The sequence below is a fragment of the Canis aureus genome, chromosome 4 (genome assembly GCF_053574225.1).
Source record: "Canis aureus isolate CA01 chromosome 4, VMU_Caureus_v.1.0, whole genome shotgun sequence".
In the NCBI taxonomy this organism is placed as follows: Eukaryota; Metazoa; Chordata; class Mammalia; order Carnivora; family Canidae; genus Canis; species Canis aureus.
In genome coordinates this window covers 30,588,725-30,614,705 of record NC_135614.1, presented here as the reverse complement: position 1 = coordinate 30,614,705, position 25,981 = coordinate 30,588,725, and the positions used below count along the sequence as shown (strand labels likewise).

Sequence of the window (25,981 nt, the reverse complement as noted above, 5' to 3'; positions counted from 1 at the left end):
CGCCGAGGGCTGGGGGAGGACAGAGGGAGACACCGAGGCCCCCGGGAGGAAGCAAGGACAAAACAGAGGAGGGCTGGCAAGGAGGGGCTGGGTGACTCATTACACCAGCAGCCACACAGTGAAGCCCAAAGCCATGTGGGCAGATGGCAGTCCCCTGTTTCAGAAAAGTGAGAACTTTCTGAGTAGAGGTGAGATAAACAATACTGGATCCTGCGGGGCTGGCGTAGGTAAAAATACCCAAACAGGTTTCCCAGAGGAGCCCCAGCTAGAGGGGGGCCTCCATGCACAGATGGGGGAAACTGAGGGCAGAAGAGAGCCAGGGCCTTGACCAGATCCGGAAGCTGATCCACGGGTGAGATGGGGTCCCCTCCAGGGTCCAGTGCTGCCCTGGGGGTGTCGTTCAGGCTCAGACCAGACGCACCAGGACCGCGCTGATCCCTGGGGCAGCGCGTCCTGCCGGCCGCACGGCTCCTGGCCGCGAGCTGCTCAGACACAGAGGCTGGAGCACTTCTCATGCACAGCCCCGGATCCTTCCGAAAAGGCTTAGGCTTTCAGGCTTTCATCTCCCAAAAAAGATGTGCACAGGGGCATCCCTCTGGCGGAGGCCTGTGCCTGCCTCCCGCTGGCAACTCTAACAAGTGTCTTTATCGGGCACAAACCGCCTTCCTCAGTCTCCCCCCGCTGGCAGCCCCGGGAGGGAAGACTCTCCACCGGCTCTACAGAGGAGCAGGCAGGCCCACAGAGCCCAGCGGCCCTCTCATCCCGATCGCTCCCTCTCTGGGCCTGATGGGGGAGGCCAAACCACTCCAAAGTGGCAGGCAGGGGTCCTGGGTGGGGGGGCACGGGGGACGGTATGCCCAGACTGCCAGCCTCAGCCCTCTCTGCTCTCGGAGGAGGCTGAGCACGCAGCATCTGGCACAGGCGAGGTCCCCCTGACAAACGCTGGCTCTGGCCTCCTTCGAGGTGAGGGTTTGGACCAGAGCGAGCTGGCCTGGCTTCTCCCTACAGCCCACCTTCCTGCTCCCCCTGCGGCCACCGCAGCCTCCGCAGGTCCCGCGGATCCCAGGTTCATGACCGAGGGCCACCTGGCTGCTGAACCTCTGGGATTCTGGAGGCATCAGACTCAGGGAGGGAACTTCTTAGAGGAGAGAGAGAGAGAGAGATGGATGAACAAAATGGGGAAACTGAGGCCCAAAGAGAACAAATAGCCTGCCTGTAGTTATAAGGCAGGATTGGAGTTGGGGGGGGGGGCACAGAGAGAGGGGATGTTAGGAACGGCCTTAGACACCTAAGCAGCCCCGCGTGCTCCCATGCTACTGATGGGTAAACTGAGGCCCGGGGATGCAAAAGGACTTGTCTAAGGTGACTCTGCATCCGTAAGAACCCCAGAATGGTTGTCCTGGGTTGATCCTGCAGGGCCAGAACTGAGCTGCCCTCTGTGACCCCAACCTCCAGAGTTAGGGAAGTTGCAACACTTCCTTGTTTCCATGGTAACTGGCTACCGCTCCAGGAATACACTGAAATGTTCTGGTTCCCTCCTCTGTGCCGGCCCTGGGCCAGGCCGTGAGGACACAGAGCGGAAAGAGGGGGCGTGACGGGAGGCACAGCCCCGGCCCCCGTGGCGGTTGATCCCTGGCAACGCAGCAGCAGCAGCAGCAGCAGCAGCAGCAGCAGCAGCGCAAGGGGGGGGGAGCAAACAGGAGACTTTTCAGCACAGGGAGAAGGCCCCTGGGGCCCCGGGCGGCGGGGAAGGGAGTGCAGAGGTGGCAGCTTTGGAGCTGGGCTCGCAGGGATACGTAGGAGTTCGCAGGTGGAGCTGCGGGGGTGGGCGAGCTGACACAGGCCAAGACCCCGGGCTTGAGGAGGGAAGCCGGCAGGGCGCAGAGCCCAGGGACGGAAAAGCACGCGGCCTCGCTGGTGCAGGGAACACCCCACTGTGCGCCCAGGTGAAACGGTGCCTTGGGACCACAGCACACGCTTCGGGTGACAGCACCAAGGGAAAGGATGGTGGCAACACTCTGGTCCAGGCCGCTGGCACCCTCACCCAGGTCACTGTACACGCCGGGACAGTGGGACCTTCCTACACAGCACATCAGATAGTCTGGGTCCTTGAATTAAAATCCTCCAGTGGAGGGACACCCAGGGGTGCGGCTCAGCGGCTGAGCATCTGCCTTCAGCCCAGGGCGTGACCCTGGGGTTCTGGGATCAAGTCCCGCATCGGGCTCCCCCGCGGGAAGCCTGCTTCCCCCTCTGCCTGTGTCTCTGCCTCTCTGTGTATCTCTCATGAATAAATAAATAAAATCTTAAATAAATAATAAAATAAAATCCTCCAATGGCTCTCAAATCACGGAGCATGAAGTCTGAAGCCCTTCCCATCCCCCCAAAGGCCTTCTGTGGCCGCTCCCTGACCACCTTGCTAACTTCCTCTCCTATCTCCCTCCTTCCCCCACTCCACTTAGCTCCTCTGGCCTCCTGCCTTTCTTAGAGCATGACAAACACACTCCTGCCACAGGGCCTTTGCACGTGCTATTCCCTCTGCCTGGAGTGCCCTTCTCCCAAATGTTCACGGGGTTCACTCCCTCCCCTCCCTGAGGTATCTGCTCAAATGTAACCTCTTCAGTGAAGCCTTCCTTGATCACTCCATCTAAAGAGGCCCAATCCCCACCCATCTCCTTGTATCACCTTATCCTAATTTATTTTTCTTCAAAACACTTATTACAGCTCAGAATGACATCATACATGAGGTTGTGGACTTACTGTCTGTCTCGCCCATAACAAGGCAAGCAAGACCTCTGTGCAGTTCACCACTGTATCCCCAGGGCCTGGAATTAGTGCCTGGCATGTAGTAGGTGTTCAACAAACCTGGTGAGTGAATAAGCGATCTTTCTTGGGGAGCTGGGTAAAGGGAGGCACAGAAAGATCCCAGGCTCTGTTTTCCCAGGGGCAGAATGCTGGGGGCTCCAGACGAGCCAGGAAACCTTGTTCTCAGGCTGGCACCAGGACCCACGGCAGGAAGTGTGTGCTGCCCTCCCCGTGCGCTGGCTCCCCGGCTCTGGCCAGAGGGCCTGGAAGAGCCCTGCAGGATTGGCAACAGTCACTAGTCATTACCAGGGTCCCTATTCCGTACACTCCAGGCCTGGCAGCCAAAGGAATCAGCTTCGGGGGGCAGGAGATGGAAGGGGGCCAGGCTGGCGGCCGGCAAGGAGCTTGCATCTTGCTGCTTTTGCAGCCAGCTTCCTTCCTCCTCTGAGCCTCAGTCGCCTAATCTGAGAAATGGGGACAGGAAGGGGATGAAACAAGCCGGCTGCCCAGGTCCCTCTGTTGTTCCAACAGTCTGGGCATCTTTGGGTCTTCAGAGCCATGGGAGGGGTCACACCAGGTTGAAACCAGGGCCGCAAATCCAAGCCACGGTCCCAGGCCAGGGTCACATCCTGCAGCCAGCTGGGTCATTACCAGGGTGAGGGGTCTCAGGCTTCCCTCCACCCAAGGGGGGGACAGCTGGCAGGATGCAGGCAGCCCTGTCTGAGCCAGGAAGTAGGGAGGAGTGCCCGGTGACAGGGGAGCAGCCCCTGGGAGGGGGGCCAGGCTGGGGGAGCCAGGGGTCTCATGGAGCCCCCAGGGAACACTGTCTGCCCCCAGGGCCAGAGGTTCTGGTGAGCACAGCCAGATGCATAAGGCCCAGGAGCTTTGTGAGATAAAGACGGTAAGTCCCAGGCGAGCCAAATGCCACTGTCACAGCCGCAGAAGGATCTCCCCACTGTGTCTCCCTAGCAAAGGGCTTCTATCAAGTGACAAGATTTGGGGGATGGTGGGGGGAGGCGGAGCGAGGGCTGGGCACTGGCTGACGGGCAGGACGCCTGGGTTTTTGCTTCAGCTCTGCCACGGACTGGCCCTGTGGCCTTGGGGAGGCCTCTGTCCCCTCTGGGGTCACACTCAGCAGCTAAATGAGAGGGTTGGCCTGGACGATCTCCAAGGCCTTCCTGTGCTGACATTATCATCACCACACGCGGTAATAAAACATCACACGCCCTGACGCTGTGACACGGCATGCAGAGTGCCGGCCCTCCCCTTGGACTCTTGCGACAGCCTCGGGGGAGACCGTTGATAGGAGGCAGTGCCACAAGTTGTGACTCCAAAGCCAGGTCCCTTTGCAGACACCCCTAGGTCTCTGGAGGCCTCAGGACACTGGAGCAGGATGTTCCCGGACGGAGCGGCAGAGAGCAGAGCTGGGCAGACAGGGGCTTAGCAAGGAGGCAGGCAGAGGCTGGATGGGGACGGGACACCAGTCACAGCCAACACCACGCCACCGCCCCCGCGGGTACCCTCCCAGTCCCAGTGGGAGGTGAGCTCCCCCGGGAGAGGCCAGGGAGCCAGACACCCTTTACGAACCACGTGGCATATCTGACCCTGCTTGAAGAGCTGGCATCAGGCCACTTTCTTTCCCTCAGCCTCCAAGGAACCACTGTTGGGGGAACCTCCCCAGCCTCCTTCCACATCTCCTGACCAGGGTTAGAGCATTTCCAGGTCAGGCCTGAAGTCTCCAAGCAGCCCAGGCTGTTAAACAGATACAGAAATAATGAGGAGGCCTAGAGAATAGAAGGCCACCTCTTCCAGGAAGCCCACTCTGCCCCCCTCCGGCCTTGGGTGCTCAGCCTAGAGAGGAGAAATCTCTGACATCGGGTGCAGAGAGGAGCTCACAAGAACTGAAGTCACCCTGTTCTGGATGGGCCTGAGAGGAGCATCAGGTCCTGGAAGGAGGCATCCTTCCGGGCTCCATCCAAGGTGGAGCTTCCTAGGAGAAGGGAGCTGCAGAGAGGCAAGGAGCAGCCTGTCCTGGAGGCGTGCAAGCCCCGCCCCCGCCCCCCAGAAGGTGCTCTGTGGGAATGCTGCGGAGAGGGCTTAAGTCATCTGTGTAACAGGTATCAGATGAGGGGGCTGCCAAGTTCCCTGCGGTCTCAAGAACCAAAGGTCCCAAGACTACCAGGAACAGCAGGGTCTGGAGCTCGTGTCGAGGGAGGCACAGGGGCCATCACAGCGGCCCAGCTGCCTCCGGGGAGCTGGCTAGAGGACGGCGGCCAGCCACCCCGTAGGAGGCTCTGAGAACTCTGGGGACTCTTCAGGGACTCCAACCCCCCAGCAGCTCTGCTCCTTCTGCCTGGAGGGAGCTGCCCTGCAGCTGAAGCACATGTCCATCCCACGGTGTCAACGCAGGCTGAGGCCGAGGGGTCAGGAAGCTGTCCTGCAGAAGACCTCTCAGGGCTGAACCCACAGCTTCCAGGAAGCTCCTTTCACAGCCCTGGCTCCTTCGCCAAACACCAGGCAAGAAATTGCACTGGAGATGTCTTCTTTCTTTTTTTTTTTCCAGGACCACAAGCACTAAAGAGGTCCTGGAGCTCAGGACCGCAGAACAAATCAGCTGGGGAGGTGAAGGCCAAGGGGCTCACGGCAGCCCATGCCCCGGGACCCCAGAAAATCAAGGAGGCAGAGTCCTCCACGGTCACACGGTGGGCCCAGAGCCCTGCCCAGGCCCCAGGCTGCCTCTCCCCACTGACAGCAGCGGGGCTCATGAAGAATTCATGCCAGCAAGGCATCCTGAAAGTTTAGAGTGCTCCTCTGTACGTAAGCACCAGGGAGCCCCACGGCCCTGGAAAAGGAAACATTAACCCAAGAGAGCAGGATAAACAGGCAGTGCAGACAGCAGGGGGGGAAACCGGGCTCCTGGGCCCGAGGAGGTAAGCCCTAAACCAGTCCTGCCCAGCCTTCCTAGAAGAGGCAGTGGGTGGGAACTTCCTCCCTTCACCCTAGCTCCCAGCCTCCTGGGGACAAGGACTCCTGAAGTCCTGGCACACGTCACACAGGCATTCGCAGGGGACCGTGAGGACCAAATGGCTTCAGCAGTGCGGTCAGCCAGCCCGGAAGACCATCCCTCGGGGCCACCCCAGTCCCCGGACCAGGTCTTGTGTCCTAGGGGCCTATTGTCACTGCCCTTGGTCAGGTCCCTGGCCCTCCCTTGGCCTTGACTTCCTCACCAGTACATCAAGCTCTGGATCAGAAGCAGGCGTTGTAAACACCGACACCTGCAGAGCTAGGGTGGTGACCCCAATGACTTGGAATCGAAGGGTCTGCGGGCCGGAAGTGGGGAGAGGCAACACAGCAGTCCTGTTCCCCCCAGGGCTCAGGGTAACTTTAGATCCTTGGACGAAGGCCACGAAGGCCACGGTTGTTACAATGCTTTGGACACTTCAGGTCTCCAAAGTGACTTAAGGATCCAAATAAAGCAGCGGACCAATTCTCCAGAAAAATACAGGCTTACAAAGGTGTGCACGCCATGCAGGGGTGAGTACGGGGCTCTTCTGGCTCTGACAGCTGGTATGCTTTTGGGGCCCATCTCTAGGGAAGAGCCATACGTCCTACCCCTCTGCCAAGCCAGCCTGGCTTTCAGGACTGTCCAGCCACAGACGGATTTGTGGTCTCATAACAATAAAAGAAAAGGAGGCAGGTGAAAGTGATGGACGACCGCAGGCTTGAGGGGCGGGGGTCAGGTGGCACTGCCAAGAAAGCTGGCTGGGGGCAGGGGGAGGATTCTGGGAAAGTGGTTCTTCAGCAGGGAGACCAACCAGGGGACTGAGCCATCGATGCCAGAGCTGGAAGGGACCATCCAGCATTCCCAAGACTGTCACCGGTATCTGCGACAGCTTTTCTGTATTAAAAAGGGAGGCGGGAGCAGGGTCCTGGAGTTTGGGAACCGCTTGAGTAAGGCAAAGAGCTGGCAGCATCCCAGGAGAGGGGGCTGTGCTCTGCTGCCCTTCCTTCTGGGGACGGGGGTTCCCGACAGCCCACCCTGGGAAACCCGGGCGCGGGCTCACCTCCTGACTCTCGGATAAAGAAACTCAGGCCCAGAGGGATCTGCCACTGGCCTGAGGTCCCACAGTCCGTTGCTGTGGTTGACAAGGCCCGGTCCGTCCTGCTGTCCTGTTCTCCACCTGGGAAGAGCCCAGAGCCCAGGAGGGAGTTGATATCACCGCTAGCCTCACCTTACAGGGGAGGAAGGAGCAGTTTGCAGGTAGGAACCCAGAGGCAGGTACCAGGTAGGAACCCAGAGGTCAGTCTGCACCTCGGAGCACGCTGGCCAGGGGAACAGACTTGGCTGGGAGGTTGAATTAAAATGTACCCAGTTAAGCGTCCTCATGGAGGGCCTCTGCGAGGTGACCGGCCAGCCCTTCCTGCTGCAAAGGGGGGGCTGCGGATAATGGCAGGAGGCTCACGCTCAGGAGGTCTGGATCCCAGGCCCAACTGTGGTTGCTCCTGAGGTACCAGGCGGCCTTGGGCAATCCATCTGACCCGAGTCTCCTCATCTGTAAGTTGGAGGAAACCCAGCACTGAGAGCTGTGCCCGGGGGTCGCGGCTCCTGTTTCTTGAGCACTTACTATGCGCCACTCCGTCTTCGCAGCCTAGGGGGAAGGCAGTGTGTTACTTTTATGCTATTTATTAAGGAGTCTGTGTTGAGGACTTGGAGGCCCAAGCTGGAGAAGTTCAACAGAACCTGCCCGAAGTCACAGATACCACAAAGGGTGGAGCTGAGAAACGCACACGGGCAGTCCAAGAAGAGCCTAAAACAAAGTAGTTGCCCAAGAAGTACTACCGGCTAGTAGGACGCTTCTGGCAGACCCTGGGAAGCTATTTTAAAGATGTAAACAACACAGGAACGCCAAAACACGACAGCAATAGAGAGTTCCGCCCCTCCCCAGCCAGACGACGCGGCCGCCCTGGTGCCCGGGAGCCAACTTGCTGGGTGACCTGTGGCCGGTCCCTCCACCTCTCTGGGCTTTGGGTCTCCTCCACCGCCAAATGAGAAGGTTGGATGGAGACCCTGGAAAAGCCCTCCTCACCCTCAAACACCAAAGGTAGGAAGGGTTTCTGGACCCTTCTCAGAGGTCTCCCTGTCCCACAGCTGGTTGGTCACGGCCGTGTGCCAGGTTGCCCAGCTTTGGCCAAGGTCTACCCAGGAGCAGGGGTGGGGCTTGGGGAAGTGCCCGTGGACAGGCGTGAGGTCCAGGCCCCTGGCATCTTCTCTCCCTCACCCTAAGCCTGCCGGCTCCCCCTCATGGGCCCTCACCTGTGCCTGAGGCGCGTGACTCCCAGGGTGGAGTGAGGGGGCTCTTTCCCGGCTTCCCCATCCGCAGAGGAAGTGTTAGCAGGAACAAGGCAGCAGGCCGTCAGCCCTCAAAGGACACAAGTCAGCACTAGGAAGGCTGGGCGGAGGTGGGGGACAGGCAAAGGAAGCCGCTCATCTTCTTGGACTAAATAGGCCTGGGCAGATGGGAAACTTTTTACCCTCCCTAGAGGGTTTCGATGTTACTTCCCTCAAATCTGCAATGTAACCAACCTACGATGACCTTTAAAGAAACACGTTGCGGGCTTGGAGCGCAAACGCCCATCCCCTCCGAGTTGTGTAGGATCTGGGAGTTCTTCCGAAAAGCCCCATCCTTTACCCCAAGAGCAAAAAGTGAACCCCGTGCTCCCCAGACTCATCTGGTCTTTCCCGGTGAAAGATGGAAGCGCATTTGCTGATGAGCTCCGAAGCGTGGCTAACGGGGCTGCGCCCCGCCAACAGTAGATGCTCAATAAATGTTTAATGAGCTAATGGGCTGGACAGCCAGGGTTCCAGGCCCGGCTGTGTCACTAATTCACTGCTGCCCTTGGATACAGCCAATTTTTTCTTCCTTTCCATAGCTGGATTTCCTGGGCTAGAAAAGGAACGGTCAGACTAGGTAAGCCCCAAGGCCCCTCGGCTCCACCCTATGGGCTCAGGGGTGCAAAACACAGTGCCAGGGAGCTTCCAGAGCGGAAGGAGGTTTCAAACACCTCTCCCTGCTGCCCCAGGGCCAAGTGGAGGACAGGATGTGACTGCTGGGCCACAGAGGTTCTGGAGGCATCACAGCCACCACTGCCCCCCCCCCCCACCTCAATTGCAAGCACCAATCCCTGTGGGTGGATGACTGAGAGTTTTGGGAAATGCAGATGGGGGTAGGGCAGGAGAAAGGATAGGGAGTGGGTGCAAGTTCCATTTAAACCAGCCACCAAAAAAAAAAAAAAAAAATTGGAGAGAAGAGTCTTTGAAAGTACAAAGAGATTGTGCTCTAATACCCCCCTCCCCCGGGCCCCATCAGAATACCTTTGTCATTTTCTGGCAAAGCAATAATGTGCATTGAGTTGCACCCTCCAAGAGATCAAGAATCGGGGACAGAGGAGGAGGAAAGCCCCCCATGTCTGAGAGCCCTTGGAGAGCGAGCCTGAGCCCCGGGCCAGCAGGGGTGGCAGCATGTGTGTGAAGGCATGCAGATCCATGGGGCAGGGGCAGGGGTGATGCCAACTGAGCAGTAGGCTTTGGGACAAATAAAGCACCCCTAGCTCCCTCCTATCTTTGGGGTAGACTTCTCTGGAGGGTTCACATGCCCTATACAATTCCAGACCTGCCCTGAACTCTCCAGGGACAAATATCACAAAGTCAGACCGTAAGCGCCCGGCACCCCACCACTACTGAGCACTGGGGCTGGGCCAGTCCCTGCCCCTGTGCCCAATTCTGGGGCCCCATCTATAGAGTGAACGGTTTGAGCCACATGATCCTTAAGGGCCATGCCTGTTCCGACAGCCCTCAGTGCTAAGACGCCACAGAAAAGCACAAAACCTACCATCACTTGGGCCCCCACCCTGGAGAACTGGAAAAGGAGTCCCCAGTGCCCAGCTGGCTGTCTAAGGCTGGGGCTGGGGCAGAGCGGAGTCCCCACACCGTCTGTCCTCAACAGCCTGCCACGGCTGAAACCTTCAAGTGGTTACAATTACAGCCAGGCTAACAGGATTAGGGGAGCATTGAAATCTAAGAAATCTAATTAGCTCAGACACCCCGGCCTCCCCCAGCATGATCCCGCAGTAACCCCGGCAGCTGGGCCTGACAGGCGGGACCCGGGGCCCCTCCCGGGCTACAGTCATTACCTGTGCAGGTGCGCCAGGCTGGGCCAGGCTTCCTGGGGAGGTGCCAGCTCAGCCTGCCTGGCCGCATCCTGCTCTGTACCCCACCATCAACGGCCCTGTCTTGGGGCGGCACTCAGATGGGCTCCGGAGGACCAGGCGCAGGGATGTGGGCAGCCGGTGGGCCGAGCCTGGGGTAGAAGGAACCCAAGGGCCCACAGGGCGGCCACCCCACACAGCCTGAGGACTGACTCAGCCAGAGGAGGGGCAGGCTGAGTCAACGTCTGTATCTATAGAAACCATCACAGCCCAGGGAAGAGCCTTGGGCCGCACAGGGACCTGGGGCCTGGAAACATCCCTGCTTCCTGAGCTCGGGCCAGGGACGGGGTTGAAGACCCAAGCACAGACATGTGTGCCCCAGCAGTCACGGGGCTCAGAGCAAGCTCGGGCTGTAGGACGCTGTGGCAAAAGAAAAGAGCCCCGCTGCTGGGGACACAGGCCACGTGCTGCCAAATGGGGTAGGAGGGTGTGTGTGGGGGGGTCACAGGCAGGCCCCTCTGTGGTTCTCCTCCTCCTGAATTTCCATTCCCGAGTCCCCACTCTGTGGGGTTCACACCGGAGTTCCTCCCTGCCTGGTGGACTGGGAAGGTGGCAGTGGTGCTGCGTCTCTAAGGTCTGCGGCCAAGTCCTGGCTTGGCTACAGGTCATTTCACTTCCCTGAAACTCGGTTTTCTTGTCTGTTAAGTGGGGGTAATTCCAAAGAGCAGCTAGCTTCCACTGTTGTTGTTGGAGTGCAATAAATTTGGAGAGTGCTTCTAAATCCCCCAAGTGCCATACACAAAGGAGAGGGGCCGTGGTTATTACTGTCATGCGCCCCGTGGCAGGCAGCCAGCTGGTAGTGGTTAATTATTTATTTGGACTGATCTTCCTGCCCTTACTGGCTGTGAGCTCCTAAGGAACAGGAACTGTCTTACACATTTCTGGGTGTCTCGCAGGCCACCATCCTCACACTGTGGACTCCTAGGAACTCTCCGTGGGCAGATGGGCCCCCAGTCTGACCCCCACCCCCACATTTGTACCTCCTTCCTTCTCCTCAAACCCAATCCATGGAGGGGAAAGTACCAAGGGGCAAACCCAGCACACACACTGGCATATAACAGGGAGCCCCTCAGGCAGACCCTTTCTCACTGCCGTGGGTCATTCTCAATAACAGTCAAAAGCAGCCATTTGGAGGGAGTCCGTACTCCACCCCCACCCCTATTCATACGGTCTACTTGAGCACTGGTCTTGAAGCCGTGATCATTTAAGAAAGAATGAGTCTGTGGTCTGGAGGACCCTCAGCACCTCAAGCCCAGAGTGAGGGTCAGGAGGGGATGATTTCCAGAAAGCATGGTGTGCAACAGAGCACACCAACAGTCAGAGCTGTCCACTGAAGGCAGAAGCTGCTTGGAGTGGTGAGCACCCTGTCACAGGGGGCATGCAAGCCACGACTGGATAATAAGCCGCCAAGGAAGTAGGCTTGGGGAAGCAGCTTCTGGAAAAACACTTCTAGTGCCTCCAATGTAGCACCTTTGTGCTCCATTCTGCACCCAGAGCCTGCCAGGCCCTCAGAGGACACCTGCCAACAGTGGAGTGTACAGCTCTGCTACTCACATCTGCTTCATCCTCACAGCAGCCAAGGGGGATCAGAGCGGTTCTGCCTCTGGACCCATTTTACAGATTAGGAGACTGAGTCCCCACAGGGTGAAGCCACTGGCCTGAAGGAGCCAGCCTCTTGACACCTCTCCCCGCTCATCTCCTCAGGCAGTGGGAAGACCCAAGGATCACAAAGGGTTCTCTGGAGTCTTTTCCAGGAGGCTGTGCGTGGAACTGATTCTCTCAGCCTCTCTACAATCTCCCTGAGGGCAAGGCCCAACCTCAGAATCGCCCCTAGAGCTTACGGCCCAGGCAAGCTGGGCCTCCACCCCGCAACTCCACCCCCCCTTGGTCAGGGGCTCTAGGGACAAAGAGCTTCCCCCTCGGGGGCGTGGACAGAGGCCACTGTGTCCTGCTGAGAGGTCAGAGCAGTCGGCAGGCCCGGCTGCAGCGGGGTACAGGGTAATTACAGCAGCCCGGCCTTTGTTGTCCACACAAAACCCAAGGAACCTCATAAAGATGAGGCGGTGATAGGAGCCCGGCAAAAGCCCTTGGGAGCAAAGTTATGAATGAAAACGTATGGGACCCAGTCACAACCTGGCAGGCCCTGCTTCCTGGTTCCGTGACAGAGTGCCCAGAGAAGCTTCCGGAAATTAACTTGTTGGGGCCCAAATTTCTTACAGCGATGCCTCACCCTGAGGCGAGGGTCATGGCTGCTGGTTGGACGCCAGCCAAGGCCAGAGAACTCCGTATCCGCGGCTTCACACACGGGTACTCTTGTGACACGACTCTCAGGACACGGGAGGCCTCAAAGTGCCTTCCTTCCTTATCTACCCCCCATCTCTGTCAATGGGGAGGGGGGAAGTGAAGTGCAGCTCTTCTCAGGGGGAGCCTTCCCTCTGCAATTTTCCAGGATGAGTCGCCCCATGGGCACCTGTCCCTTGTGGGGGCACATCGCTGGGGGCCAGGTGCGGAGACAGTGTTTGTGTTACTGTTGTGAGGGGTGTGCGTGTGAGACCAGGAACCTGCAGTTCTGTGGCCAAACCCCACAGTCTCTGGACCTTTCTTCACTTTGCTCCTGGCCATGAAAGGAACCAGGATCCTCCTCCCTTCTTTCCTTAGGAGGAAAAAAGGGACATAGTGTCCCCACCAAGAAGCCAGAAATCCTTCCTTGCAAAGACAGGGCCAGTTATCAAAGTTTCCCAGAAGTCCGGCAATGTCTCATTCCCAACTCTTCTCTGTGAGCCATACCCCGAATGCCTTAAAACCCCAATCCAAAAACCATTTAAAACTCTTGAAAACTCCCTACTTCTGTGCCATCACCCCCCACACACCCGCCCACCGGCCCTGCTGCCCCAGCTCCAGCCCCTGCCACCAACTCTCAGAAGTCTGAAGTTTTGAGATTTACATGTGAAAAACAGCATTTCATAACCTCGTGACTTGGGACAAGGAGATGCTTCTGTCCTTTTGGGAAAAACAAAACCCAACCGAAATCATAAAACTTAGAAGAAAACACCATCTCCCTCCAGATGCATTCCCTTGGCCCTAAAGTCACACGTGCTCAGTGGCAGATACGGGCTTTCAATGTGTCTTTTGTTTGATGCTGGTGTTTCAACATCCTCAACTTGATGAGAGAAAGGTCAGCGCGAGGCTTGGGGCAGTCACAAACCACACCACCAGGGCCAGGCAGAGGGGAAGTAAGGGGCCAGGAAACCCCCCCCCCCAGCCCCCAACATCCCCCCCCCCCAACTCCTGCTCTGGATCTCCTCAAAAAGCAGCCAGGACAGGGAGAGCTAGGGGCTTGCCCCCTGTTCTAAACTTCCCTGCTGGCTTACCAACAACTTTTAAACTCCCGGAACCGTACCAACGCCAGCGAAGTCAAGTCCGAATTCAACGCCAGCCAAGCTGCCCGTTCTGCAACCACAGCGCCTGCCCCTTTATCTCTACCTTCAAAAAAAACAATAATAACCAAACGCAGGCACCTCTGGGAACAGCCTCTGGCCTCCTGCCCTGCCCTGTGTAACCAGCCTGTCCTCACACCCACAGGAGAGGAGGAGACAGCGCTGCTTAACCCTCTGGTCTACCAGGCCGCGTTCCCAGGTTGCAGCAGGGAGACAAACTGTTGCTCAAGAAAATCCTCCAGAAAACCCTTGGCACCGGCAGGCAGCTCCCCGCGGCTGCTGCCCAGCGCCGAGCCAGGGGCTTCCACGGGCGGCTCGGCGCTGCCCTGTGAAATCCGCAGGGCTGCTGGCCTGTCCTCTCCCCTGCCCGGGGCTGTCCCCCCCGGGGGCTCCCGATGGCCAGGCCAGGGCCGGGCGGAGGCGAAGACTGGCCGCGCGGTGCCCTCACCCTGCCAGCCCGGCCGCCAGCGTCTTGGAGGACCTCTGAGAGAACATTTGTTTGGGCTGCCAAGTTAAATCTTCCTCCCTCATGTCAAGGCATTGGAAAAGCAGTCAGGGGAGAGGAGAAGGGGGAGAGTGGGTTAGGAGCCTCGGGAGGGAGGGAGGGAGGGAGGAAGGGAGGGAGGGAGGAAGGGAGGGAGGGAGGCGGGCAGGCAGCTCTCGAGCCCCGGTGACTCGGGCACGGCCCAAGGAAGCTCGGGGCTCCCGAGCAGGAGCAGCGCAGGAGCAGCCGGGACCGGGACACCCGAGCAGGGCCGCGCCCCGGGGTCGGGCGCCCGCGGGTGCCAATCGCTCGGCGCCCCAGCCTGGGCGGGAGGGGGGGGGCGGGGGGAGGCCCTCGCTCCGCGCCCCGCTGGAGGGGCGAGGTGGGAAGGGAAGGCAGAGGAGGAGGAAAAAGTTTGCGGCAGGTAGAGGGGTGCGGGCTGGGCGGCCCCCCGGGGAGGGGTGGGGGGCCCGGGCCGGCTGCCCCGGCGCGCTCCCGCCAGCCCGCCCTCCTGCCCGGGTTGTTTACATTCCTGGAGTGTCTTTTAAACCCGGGGCCGAGGCCGACTCCCGGCCTTCTCCGGCGGCTCCGGGGCAGTCTCCCGTGAAAATCTGCTGGCGCACAATGGCCGGGAAGGCGGCCGCCCCTCGCCCGCGCCCCCGCTGCTCCGGGGCGGGGAGCCTGCCCTCCGCACCGCGCCCTCTCCCCGCCCGCCCGGCTTCCTGGACAGATGTCCCCGGCGAGGGGGCGACGCGCGCCCGCTGCCCGCGCCCAGACGCCGGGGCCGCGCGCCCCACTGCCTTCTCCCCTGCCCAGACGCCAGGAATGTGAACCGAGCCTGCGGAGCCCGCCCCCCACCCCGGCTGCGGCCCCGGCCCGGCCCCCAACCTCCGCCCCGGCCGGCCTCCCGCTCCCCCGGGGCCGCCGCCGCCGCCGCCGGAGACCGAGGGGAAGAAAGAACACGGAGAAATTACTTTCGTATTTGCAAGGCGCGCGCGCGCACATCTCCCCTCCGGGCTCCCCTCCGGGCTCCCCTCCGGGCCCCCCTCCGGGCCGGGGCAGCCCCGTCCAGCCGACGGCCTGCACGCCCCTCGGGCTTCTCCAGACCTGCGGGAGGCCCCCGCGCACACGCACACGCACACGCGCGCACACACACGCGCGCACACACACACCCCTCGGCGTCCCCCGCCGGCACCGTGCGCCGCGTCTCCCCGGGCAATTCACACACAAACAACTTAACCGCGCCTCCACCTCCCATCTACAAAAGTGTGCGCCTTCCCTGGAAATTCAGGTGGCACAACTTAGCACCGCCGCCCCTCGCCGCCGCGAGATCCAGCGCCGTCCCCGGCGGTTCCCGTACACACAGGCGCACAACTTCGCGTCCCCCCCGAAGGGAGGCGAGGGCGACCGGGGTGGTCCCGCCCGGGCGCTCCCCTCCCGGCCCGGCCGCACGGAAGCGGGGCTGCAGGCGCACCGGGCGGGAGGCGGCCGCGGGGTCCGCGCGCGCACAGGCGCACTCACGCCCCGCACAGCCCCCGAGCCTCGGCCCCCGCGCGCAGCCCCAGCCGGCTCCGCGCAGCCGGGCGCTCGCCGGGCGCCTGGGCCTCGGCCCCGGGCCGCCGAGGGGAGCGCAGCGGAGCCCGGCCCCGGCGGACCCTGGAAGGGAGAAGCCTCCAGCGCCCCGCGCCCCGCGCTCGCGTGCCCCCCTCCAGGGAGCCAGAGCAGGGCCCGGGGCCAGCGGGCGCCCGGGTCTGTCCCCAAACTTACCGGGCGCTGCGAGCGCCGCTGCCGCCGCTGGAGGACGCGCCGCTGCCGCCGCCGCTGCCGCCGCCGCCGCCGCCGCGGCCGCTCACCGGGCAGGCCCGGCTGGGGCCGGCAGGAGCGCGGCGAGGGCGCCGGGAACGGCTCGGCTCCGGCTGCTGCTCCGCGCCGCCCGGGGCTGGGGTCACCGCGCTGCGCCGGCGCTGCTCGCCCGCTCCGCCGCCGGGCCGCTGCTCGCCCGCCCGCCGCCCGGCCGCCTGCTCTCCCGGGCGCCCGCCGCCGCTCGCTTTTTTAATGTCCACAGACAGTGAAAAGGAACTCGGCGTTAGGGGGTGAGTAAGTGAATCAACTCGCCCGGAGCCGAGCAAGTTGAAGTGTCAGATTACATTGGCTATTCTATTTCCAAAGGGCCCCGCGCCGCCGGCCGCCCGCAAAAGCAGGCGCGGAACCACAGGCGGAACGGAGCGCCGCCGCCGCCGCCGCCGCCGCCGCCGCCGCCGCTCGGCTCCGCTCGGCTCGCGCTCTCCCAGCGCTCTCGCCGTTCACTCTCCCTCTTTCCTGTCCGCCTCCTCCTCTCCCTCGCCTTCCCTGGCCCCTTCTTTTGCTCCGTCTTCTCCGCTCCCGGGTCCCGGGCCCCCTCCCCAAGCTTCCCCCCCGGCTTGGCGCGTCACCCCCCACCCCGTCGCTCACCTCCCTCTGCTCTCCCCCCTCCTCCACTTGTCCCAGCCCCCCCCCCCCACCTCCCCGCTCCTGCAAGTTTAGAGTAGGAGAGAAATGCTGAGCCTCCGAGGGCACCACATTGGGGCGGGGGCAAAAGCCGCCCGGCACCCCGCGGCACCCCGTGGCTCGCGCGCCCGGGGCTGGAGGGCACGCGGGGCCGCGAACGCGGTCAGGTCCCCGCTTTGCGGGTGAGCGAGGTCCTAGCGAGGATCGCCCAAGCGTTCCCCCTGGAGGAGGCTTCGGGGTTGCTCCCAGAGCCCGGGCACCGACTGGCGGGGCGCGCAGAGGAAGCACCACCGCCCCCGGGGGCGGCGCTGGGGGACGTCGGGGCGCGGACCCGGGACAGCTGGGCAGGACCCGTGCGCACGGTCTGACCCCGCACCCCGTGCGGTCCGGGGACGTACGTGTGGATTCCCCGAGGCCCGCGGGCGGGGCGGGGCGGGGCGGGGGCGCGCCGGGGCGCAGGCCCGGCCCCCCCAGTCCCGGGCTGGGCACTGCCCCAGGCGCCGCGGAGAGCGCTGGCACCCACGAGGCGCGGTTGGGTGCGCCCACGCGCGGGGTTCCCCTCGCCGGCCCACCCCGACAGCCTCTCAGTGCGCACCCACCCTGGCTCCCGTCCACCGCCACTCACACGGAAACTCCTACACAAACGGCACACACGTCCGCGCCCACACTCAGTTTTACAAACACGCTTCCACACGCGCGCGCACAAACACGCACACACGGACACTTTCCCTCACCAACATACCCGCGTACCCGGCCATCGCGAGCACATTTACGCACACGCAACTGCACACACACACACACAATGTGCAACCCCAAATACACACACACACACACCCCCAAAAAAACACACCAAAAAACCAGAAACACGAAACATCCCCCTGGGCATTAAACCCTCGCGCTCACGTACACATCCAAAGCCACATCCTCCCCGCCCCCCGCCCCCCGGCCGGGATTTGCGGCACCCTCGGTCCCAGACCGTGACGGGCGCCCGCGCAGCACGGGCGGGACACACACACTCGCGCGCACGCGGCGCTCTCCTCCCCGCACAGGCGGGGGAGGCTTCGGCCCGGCGCCCGCCGCGGACTCCAGGTGTGGGCGCGGCTCCGCGCTCCGGGTTTTGCGGTCCGCCGCGGTGTCGGAGGCGAGGCGAGGAAGGGAGCTGGAATAACAAAGGCAAGTTGGGGAGAGCGCAAGGGGGCGCAGCCCGGGCCGGGCGGCGGGGGGAGCCCTGCAAGGCCCGGGCTCCGCCGGCTGCGAGGGTCTCGGGCGCCAGGAGCCGGAGGTGGGGAGGGCCGGGGCGGAGGGGGCGGAGGGGGCGGAGGGGCGGGGGGGCCGGCGCGGGGCGAGGGGCGGGGCCGCCGCGTGACGTCAGAGAACAATGACACCGCCGGGGGCGGGCGCCCGGAGGCAGCCCGGGCGGGGGTCTTCCCCGGGGACTGGGACGAGCGGAAGGCGTCCGGGACCGGCTGGGGCCGTTGCCTGGTTGACGAGGCCCGCTTGGGAGCGCGGACGTGCCACGCAGACCCGAGGATCGTCCAGGCCCCCGGGGCAGCGACCAGCGCCGACCCCGGGCCAGCGCGAGGAGCGGGCCCGGGTACCCTCCCCCCGCCCTATTTCAAAACATCCTTCAGTGGGCATCTCTGACCTCGGCTTGAACTCCTTCAGGGCCGGCTGGATCACTCCTGCCACCGCCGAGGGGAAGGAGGCAAAATGAATTTGCCAGCCTTGAATTCATTCTCAAGGCTTCGCTAGTCTGGCCGCCCGCGCGCGAACTCGGCTTGGATTCCTGAGGGCCCAGAGGACTGCAGCTCAGGTCCACAGGGGCGCGGGAGGGGACGCCGGGGAACCTGCTGGAAAATCCCCAGGGGGAATTCAGCCGCCCTATGCCATTAGCTGCAAGGGAAGGCACTCCTCTCCGGGGGGGCCTGGGTCTTTTGACCTGTCACATGGGCTGTTATCAAGCTGCTGTTCCTGCAGGGGTGGCAGCTGAGCACCCCTGGGGAAGGCGGATGGTATGAGAGCCTTCCAGACCTCTCAGGACACCAGGGAAGCATGGTCCCAGGACATTCCTGTGGGAGTACATTCCTGAACCCCTCCCCCTCCGCCTCTGCGCGGCCCAGGTTCATAAGTCAGGACAGTGGGGGGGTAGCCTGAGAAACCCCTGAAGGCCTGACCCGGGGCTGGAAGGTGTAATCCAGCTCGCTGAGTGGTGGCTGGAGCCACAGCTGCTCCCCCTGGGAAATCTATAGCATCGCAGCAGCCGGAAAACTACCGTGCCACACACCCCGGGTCTAGACCCTCAGGACAGAGTTTCTGGGTTTAAGAGCCTGGAGGGCAAGGATCCAGCCTCAGCCAAGAACTAGATGGATCAGGATGGGTCAGGATGCTGTCCTCTCTACATCCCTGTCCAAATTCCTCAGTGAGTGATGTGGGCTCACTACCTCCAGGAAACAGGGAATGGAGGCAGCCTTGGGAGTGATCATTCATGTTCAGAAGCTCCTGTCCAGAAGATACCCACCTCCCCACCCTGCCATTCCCTTTACAGCTGAGAGCTAGCGTGCTACTGCAGAGGGCAGGGGAGCCAAGCCCAACACACAAAGCAGGCCAAGGGTAATTTCAGCTCTTCCTAGCTGGGCAAGCATGACACTTGATGGCAGCAAGTCTGAGAAACCTCACCTGGGCCCCCGGTCTGCCCAGGCCTCCTGGGGATCCTGGGCTCCAGGCCTTGGGACTCAGGCCCTTGCTGCCTCTATTCATTTTTCAGGGAAATAAGGCAGGCTGGATCCCTGTGGGGTCTTGGAAGAAGCTACGACTTACTTACTACCTACTGTGTGCTGGGTACTGTGGTGAGGGCCTCTCAGCATCGGTTCGTTGAATTCTCACACTGCCTTGAGTTAGGTGCTCTATTACGATCTCCACGTCTGAGAAAATTGCACTTTGAATCACGTGATCAACCAGGATTCAAACAGGCTCTCTTTAACGAAATTTCCCGTTGACCTCTTAGCCCAGTTCTGCGTCGTCATCCGTAGACTCTCTGGGTGGTTGGTCCTAGGAAAGTCGCTAGCCCTCTCTGGGCTTCTGTAAACCAACGGTGAGGTCTCATGGCAGTGGCCAGGTGTCTCTGGGGATTATGAGTCCTCCTGGCCCTGGCGTCTGTGGGCCTAGAGATCTGTGGGTGAAGTGGAGGGGAAGGTGCTTTCACTTCCCAGCCACGGACAACTGGAAGACAGATCCCACTCAGCCAACACCAGACCCAGAAATCACATGGCTCCAGGAGCAGCTTGGTGCCCATCAGGAAGTTACAGAGGGCATGGGGCTGGCCTATGGGTGCCAACATGGGTGGGTGTAGGGGTCCTGCCTACACCCACCTTCAGAGTAGACTTACATTTTATTCATTGCCTTGTTTTCCAGGAACCATCAGCGGGGAAGAAAGCCATTGCTTAGGCCTAGGCCTGGGGAGTGGGGAGCCAGGAGGTCCAGGAAGCCAGGAGGAAGGCAGTGGTAAGAAGTTTTAGGTCTTGGGAGGAGCAGAGGACCTGTACAGGCTGCAGTGACTAGGGCTGCCTGGGCCAGGGACCCTCAGGGGGCTGGGGGAGTAGGGCACTGGCACACGTGAGGGTGAATTCCTATCTCTCCAGGACAGCCTTCTCTGTCTCCACAATTCACCCCTTCACTCCCCAAAAGGGAGCCCGAGGACTAAAAGGGCAGGAGGAGTGTACACTGTTGAGTGCTTCCTGTTTGCCAGATATTTCTCATCCCGTCCTCTCCACAAGCCAGAAGGTGTAATTCCCCACCAAGGACAAAGGCTCAGAGAGATGAAGTGACCTGCTTCAGGTCCCACAGTTATTCAGTGGCTGGGGCTGGACCTCAGGGTTGAGAATGGGGACTTGGCTTCCTTCATCCCCAGGCTATGGTGCAGACAGAGTGACTTTCTGAGCCTTCTGGGGTGGATGGAGGAAAGACTCAGTCACCTGCCAGGGAATGACGGGGTCCCCTCCATGGTAGTGGGGTAACGGGGAGTTAAATTTAGTCTTCACACCTTGGTGGATCCAGGAGCCATTTGGTCCCTGCCCGGCTCTGAGGCAACTGTGTTTCTAGAGATGGGTGGTTGGACCCAGCAGAGAGTAGATGTGCCCCTGAATATATCCAGCGCCCCTGGGCTGCCTCCTGCCTGTGTTCCAGTCCATTCTCCGAGGCCCTGCCTGCCCAGCCTCCTGGCCTTGGCTCTTATGACTTTTCCACCAGGAGTGCTGCCTTAGTTCCCATCATGGATCTCTGCCTCATGGTTCCAGACCCAGCTCAGCCACCACCCCCTTGTTCTCCTGGGAGGCCTGAAAGAGTCAACTGCTTCAGGAATTGGGACACCTTTGCTCCCAGTCCACCACTGCCTGCCCGACTCGCTGTGTGTGTCCTGAGCACATCGCAGACTTTCTCTGTGCTCCTATTTCCCCATCTGTCAAATAGAGTATGGGACATGGGATATCCAGTGGTACTTCTGCCTCTGACTAAGCTACAGGGCACTTTTGGGTTTGGCAGGGGCGGGGGGGTGCTGCTTTGGGAAGCGCCCTCAGAGGGTCTCCTTTGGCTGCATAGGGAAAGGAAAACATGTATTCAGAGGGGACCATCTAGGGCTGTGAGTAGGTAAGGACCTTAACACCTTGCTTCACAAGGTATGCTCATCCTCTGAGCCTTGCAATGAATGGCCTTCTCCCAGGGATGAAACTGAGCCCCGAAAGGAGGGGATGGCTTCCCCATGGCCACACAGCTGGGAAGTGTCAGAGCTGGAACAAGAACCAGGTGTCCTGACCCAGAGCCATCTGGGAGCTAGGAGGTCCAGGCCGGCTAGGGGGTCTGGAACAAGCAACCCGAGGGGGATCAAGCCTCCTCCCTCTATCCTGACAGCTCCTCCACCCTGAGAGAAGAGTCCCTCCTCTCTGGCACTGTTGGGGGCAGGAGGAAGATCTCAGAGCCTCGACATCTCCCCTCCTCACGGGGACAGCAGTCTGCCAGCCTCAAGGCTCATACCCCCCTGCCCTGACCTGTGCGTGTAGCCACGCTGGGTGGCTTCTGGAATTACCAGCCTTATGTACATACTCTTACCTCATCATGCTCTTCCTGCCTCCTGGGACATACCCCTGCCAGCCTTCAAGGCCACATGTAGGGCCACGTGCTCAGAGGCCTGCCCTGATTGATAACTCTAACCTGGTCTCAGCCCCACGTGGTGCCGCCCTTGCCTCCAGCATGGTCATTACCATCGTAACAATTACCTATTAAGCTCTTACTGTGTGCCAGCCACGGAGGATCTCATGCACGCAAACTCCTTTCATCTTCACAGGAGCTGATTTTTTTTTTTTATTCATGGTAGTAACTTTTGCATTTTTACAGATGAGGAAACCGAGGCACAGGGGGTTTCATCGGCCCAGCGTGACACCTCACTAGGCAGGGCAATTATTTTGACGTGCACTGGTCTCCTCCTCCCTCCCCTACACACACAGTGCCTGGCTGAGACTGCAGGCCTGAGGATGGCCCACTGCTCTATCCCGTCACCCAGCATGGTGCCTGCGTGACTGACAGGCGGTCAAGTGCAGTGGGAGGTGCACGGGGCATGCAGGGATGAGCCGGACCCAGCCCCCCAGGAGCACCTAGGCTATCAGAAAGAACTGCCCCCATCAAATACCCCTCTAAAAGTGTGGGGGATGGAGGAGAGTTGGCAGGGAGTGGGGACTGGGAAGGCAGGCTCTGCGGGGGAAACAGACCAGACTTGGGCCTGGACCTGCCCAAGTCACGCAGCAAGTGTGAGGCAGCAGCGGGGTGGGACCCTGGCTTCCCAGTGTGATGTGCCTCCTTGCACCTTGCAGCCAGCTGTGGGGTCCCTGAGTCTGTGCTGGTTTTCAAGGACACGCGGTCCCAGATGCCTCCATGATGCTGAGCTGTTCAATGAGTGGTTCCAGTTCTTCTCTCCCCTCTATTAAAAATTTTTTTTTAAAAGAAGAAGAAAGAAAGAAATCCAGGCATTGTTCCTGACTGCAGCTGGTGCCAACTAGAATCCCGCCGAACAGAATGGAGCCGAGAGCCGGGCCGCCAGGGGCCTGGCTGCTGACACAGGGCCTTTTCTATTTTGCTTTCCCCCGGGGGCCCAGGCTGACGTTTCGTCCCCTCCATGGGCACCCTCTCCACCTGCCTCCCTGGCCCCGGCTCTGAGTCTCCCGCTGCCTTCACCCTCTTTGCAAATATAAGATGCCACTTGGGAGGGCCGTGGAGCCCCGCCACCCCCTGCTTTCCTCCCTCATCCATCCACAACCCGGAGTGAGCTGGACCCCCTCCCTGCCCCCACTGCTCTACCAAGGGAGGGGGGGCCTTCGGATGCCTGTCTAGGAGAGTGGCAGGAATTCATTCTGCGTGGAATCTTTGGGAACCTTAGTTTGATTTCAGAATATACCAGGATTTTCCATCCCACCCCGGCCTGACTTGGCAAGTGCCAGTCCAAGCTCACCCGTTAAGGCAATTTGCGGTAGTGAAGGTTTGGGGGTTGGGAGGGGTGGGGTAGGGTGCCGGTGGCAACAAACAGCTCTGCAGGCAAAAAAAGGCTTTTTCAAGTTCCTGGTTTGCCTGCTGCCTCTGCTCCAAGAGACTTGGTCTTTGGAGGAAGAGGATTTCCCCAGACTCTCCCTGGCTGTCTTCATTTCAGCCTCCCCTCGCTGCCCCCCTAGGACCCCGGGCTTCCGTTTTGCAACATCCCCCACCTCTGCCCTCCAAAGAGCTGGTCTGACCCAGATTACCCCAAGCATCTGCCCAAAGAGAGCGGCAGCCTGGCCACTATCCTGTGTCCCCTGGGGGCCGTCAAAGCCAGCTTCTTAAGCATCCCCTTCCCTCCTCCTGCGGGTACAACCCGTTAGAGTTCGTAAAGAGCGCTTTAGGTCCCACCTGAATCCCACAGCAGCCTCAAGAGGCAGGTGGAGATGCCACAACCCGCTTCGTAGAAAAATAAACTGAGGGTTCAAGAGGCCCAGTGGTTTGGCCAAAGTCACGCAGGAAGGGGCAGGGTTGGTATTTGAACCCCAGGCTTCTGCTTCCATGTCACTAAGGCAGAGTGGGGACCTGAGTGGTAATGGTCTCAGAGGATGGCTCTTCAAATGCCACCACAAGACAGGATCCCAGACGCACTGATTCGTCTGACAAACACTGAATCCCTGCAATGTGCCTGGCACAAAACTAGGCACTCGGGACCCGACAGTGAACAGACACAGAGGACAGCTTGTGTTCTGTGAGAGGAGAGACAGCAAGCAAACCGTGCAGGAAGGTGTCCCCGTCGCATATGGAGACCCGGATGCTGGTCCCAGTGTTGCCCCCAACCACCCGCGCGATGTCGGACAAGGCTCTCTGCCTGTGAAATCTGCAAACATGTGGCACCTTAAGCATGTCCTCGGGTCCCTGCCCCACTCCCAGCCTTGGAGTCAAGTGGTTAATGATTTCCTAGTGTGAATAATTACTCTGATTAATTTTTTCTCAAACCTGACTTCTCATAGGCTCTCAGAGCCAGAAAGGGGCTTCTGAGGTCATCGCAGCGAGAACCCCCTAGGCCTCATTCTTCTGCTTGCATCCTTCTGGCAACGGGGAGCTCGATCCCTTACAGGGCAGACACGGCTCGGTGGTGTGCGGATACGTGTTTAACACCTGGCTCTCCAGCGTGGGGAAACCCGCTTGGTGGCGTCTGCCGATTTCCGTGGTGTCAATACTCCCACCGTGGCCGATTTCCAGCTGCTGACTTAACCTCGACCGACCCACGGAGTTGCTGAAAATCTAGCCGCAGGCTCTCGTGAGGCAGCCCTGCCCCGCAGGAAGGCCTGTGCACCTTCACGTGCTGGGAAGCTCTTCCTGCCAGGGAGCAAAACATCTCATTATCAGGGGCTCCAGCCTGAAGGTCCTTGGGGCATCACAGGACAAGGGGAACCCCGGGCCCCGTGAAGCCCTTCAGAGAAGAGGAGTTGACTTCTGTCTCCCCAGGAGAGGGGAAGTTCCTGGGCCAAGCGGGGTCAGGGTGTACGCACCCTCCCTCTCTGCCTCTCCTTCCTCCCTCCCTTTCACAAACAGTCACTGGGCCTCCGTGACACATCGGGCACGTGCTGGGTGCTGTAGACCCGGTGACCCCGTCTCTGCTCACGCCGGCCCCTCCAACGGGAAGGGTGGCCCTCGGAGGCTGTGCTCAGATGTCACCGGCTCTCGAGGCTGCCCTGCCCTCCGCCCCTTCCCCTCCCGAGGCAGGCAGGCGCCCGCCCCCCCACAGCCCTTCTCGGGCCCTGTTTGCCACTTATCACTTCCTACCTTGGATTACAGCTATCTGTGTACTCGGCTTATCTCCCCGCCAGACTGAGAGGCAGCGGGCTCGCTGAAAGAGCGTGGACTTTGGAGCCCCGAGACCTGGCCCCGAATCCCAGCCTTGCCACTCACGGGGCGTGAGCCCCTCCTACCCCGCTCCTGTGGCCTCAGCCTCCCCGTCTGAAAAGTGGGGCTGGTCGTAACTACTTCCCAAGGTGATCGGGCCATTAAATGAGATTAGAAACGTAAATCCCCCCTTCCTGTTCCTGTCTGGACTCCCATCCTCTGGGGGACAGAGGTCGTGTCTGGTGCTGCTCCGTGTCCTCCTGGTTGTAACAGCGGTGTATGTATTAACGACAATGGGGAACACGTACGGCAATGGCTACGTGCGGGGTATTGTTCTACGAACTCACACGTGTTAACACACTTCATTCTCACAACAGCCCCGTGGCATCGGAACGGCTCCTCCCGTTCATAGATGTGCAACCTGAAGCGCAGAAAGGTTCGGTAACGAGCCCCAGTGCACACAGCAAGTGGGAGAGCTGAGATCTGAATCTAGGAAAATCCGCTCCAGGGCCTTACCTGTGAACGCTGTGGTTAAATGGCCACAGTGGGAGGCCTTGGAGGGGCTTATGGAGCCAGGTTGGGTGGGGGGCCGTGGGTGTCCACGGGGCGCCCTGGCCTGCTGACATTCTTGTCCTGTCCTGTGGGGTCGCGGTGGACAGAGAAGCTGCCGGTCTGTCCTTTAGGACATCCTACGGGTCAAGAGGTTAGTGCCGAAGAGAAGAATGTCTCTAGGTCCCTGGGGGCAGGGGTCTGAGAGGCTGGGCAATCAGAGAAGGCTTCCTGGAAGAAGTGGCATTTGCAGTTGGCCTTGACAGATTAAGATGTGGGTGTGGAGGGACACCCAGAACAGCGGGGAGTGCAGGGGAGGAAGGGGTGTATTAGAGATTCACTCAGGTGTCCGTCTAGACCTTCCCCTGTGTCCCAGGGCGGGCGGTAGAGCAGATGAGGTGAATATGGGGAAGGGGGTGGTTAATCGTCCAGTCTGTGAGTCATAAAAAGCTGAGGGAACTGTTCCGGGGGCTCTGAGAGCCAGTACAGACCCTGAAGGGCCGAGGGCCAGTTGGGCTGCCCCTGGGGCCACTTGGCGTTTTGCTTCTTTATAAGCTACTCTGAACCCTCAAAG

The 25,981-nt window shown here is 60.7% G+C and overlaps 1 protein-coding gene and 2 long non-coding RNA genes across 8 annotated transcripts in view; 2 read left to right on the top strand and 1 right to left on the bottom strand.

Annotated features, from left to right (window-relative positions):
* ZMIZ1 (zinc finger MIZ-type containing 1) overlaps positions 1-15,833 on the bottom strand; it is a 230,700-nt gene extending 214,867 nt beyond the window's left edge. For all 5 annotated transcript variants that reach the window (XM_077895172.1, XM_077895180.1, XM_077895177.1 and 2 more), the window contains exon 1: positions 15,757-15,833. The gene's annotated coding sequence lies outside the window, so the exon portion shown is untranslated. The remainder of the gene's footprint in view (positions 1-15,756) is intronic.
* A 1,611-nt stretch (positions 15,834-17,444) lies between these two features.
* On the top strand, positions 17,445-25,042 carry LOC144312434 (uncharacterized). Its single transcript, XR_013377913.1, has 2 exons — positions 17,445-17,649; positions 24,003-25,042. It is a non-coding gene; the product is annotated as an uncharacterized LOC144312434 (long non-coding RNA).
* On the top strand, positions 17,867-23,996 carry LOC144312433 (uncharacterized). Of its 2 annotated transcripts, none has more exons than XR_013377912.1 (3): positions 17,867-18,289; positions 19,888-19,977; positions 22,335-23,996. It is a non-coding gene; the product is annotated as an uncharacterized LOC144312433 (long non-coding RNA). The 2 variants fall into 2 exon arrangements; XR_013377911.1 differs by lacking the exon at positions 22,335-23,996 and adding an exon at positions 20,722-22,322.
* Positions 25,043-25,981: the final 939 nt, after the last annotated feature.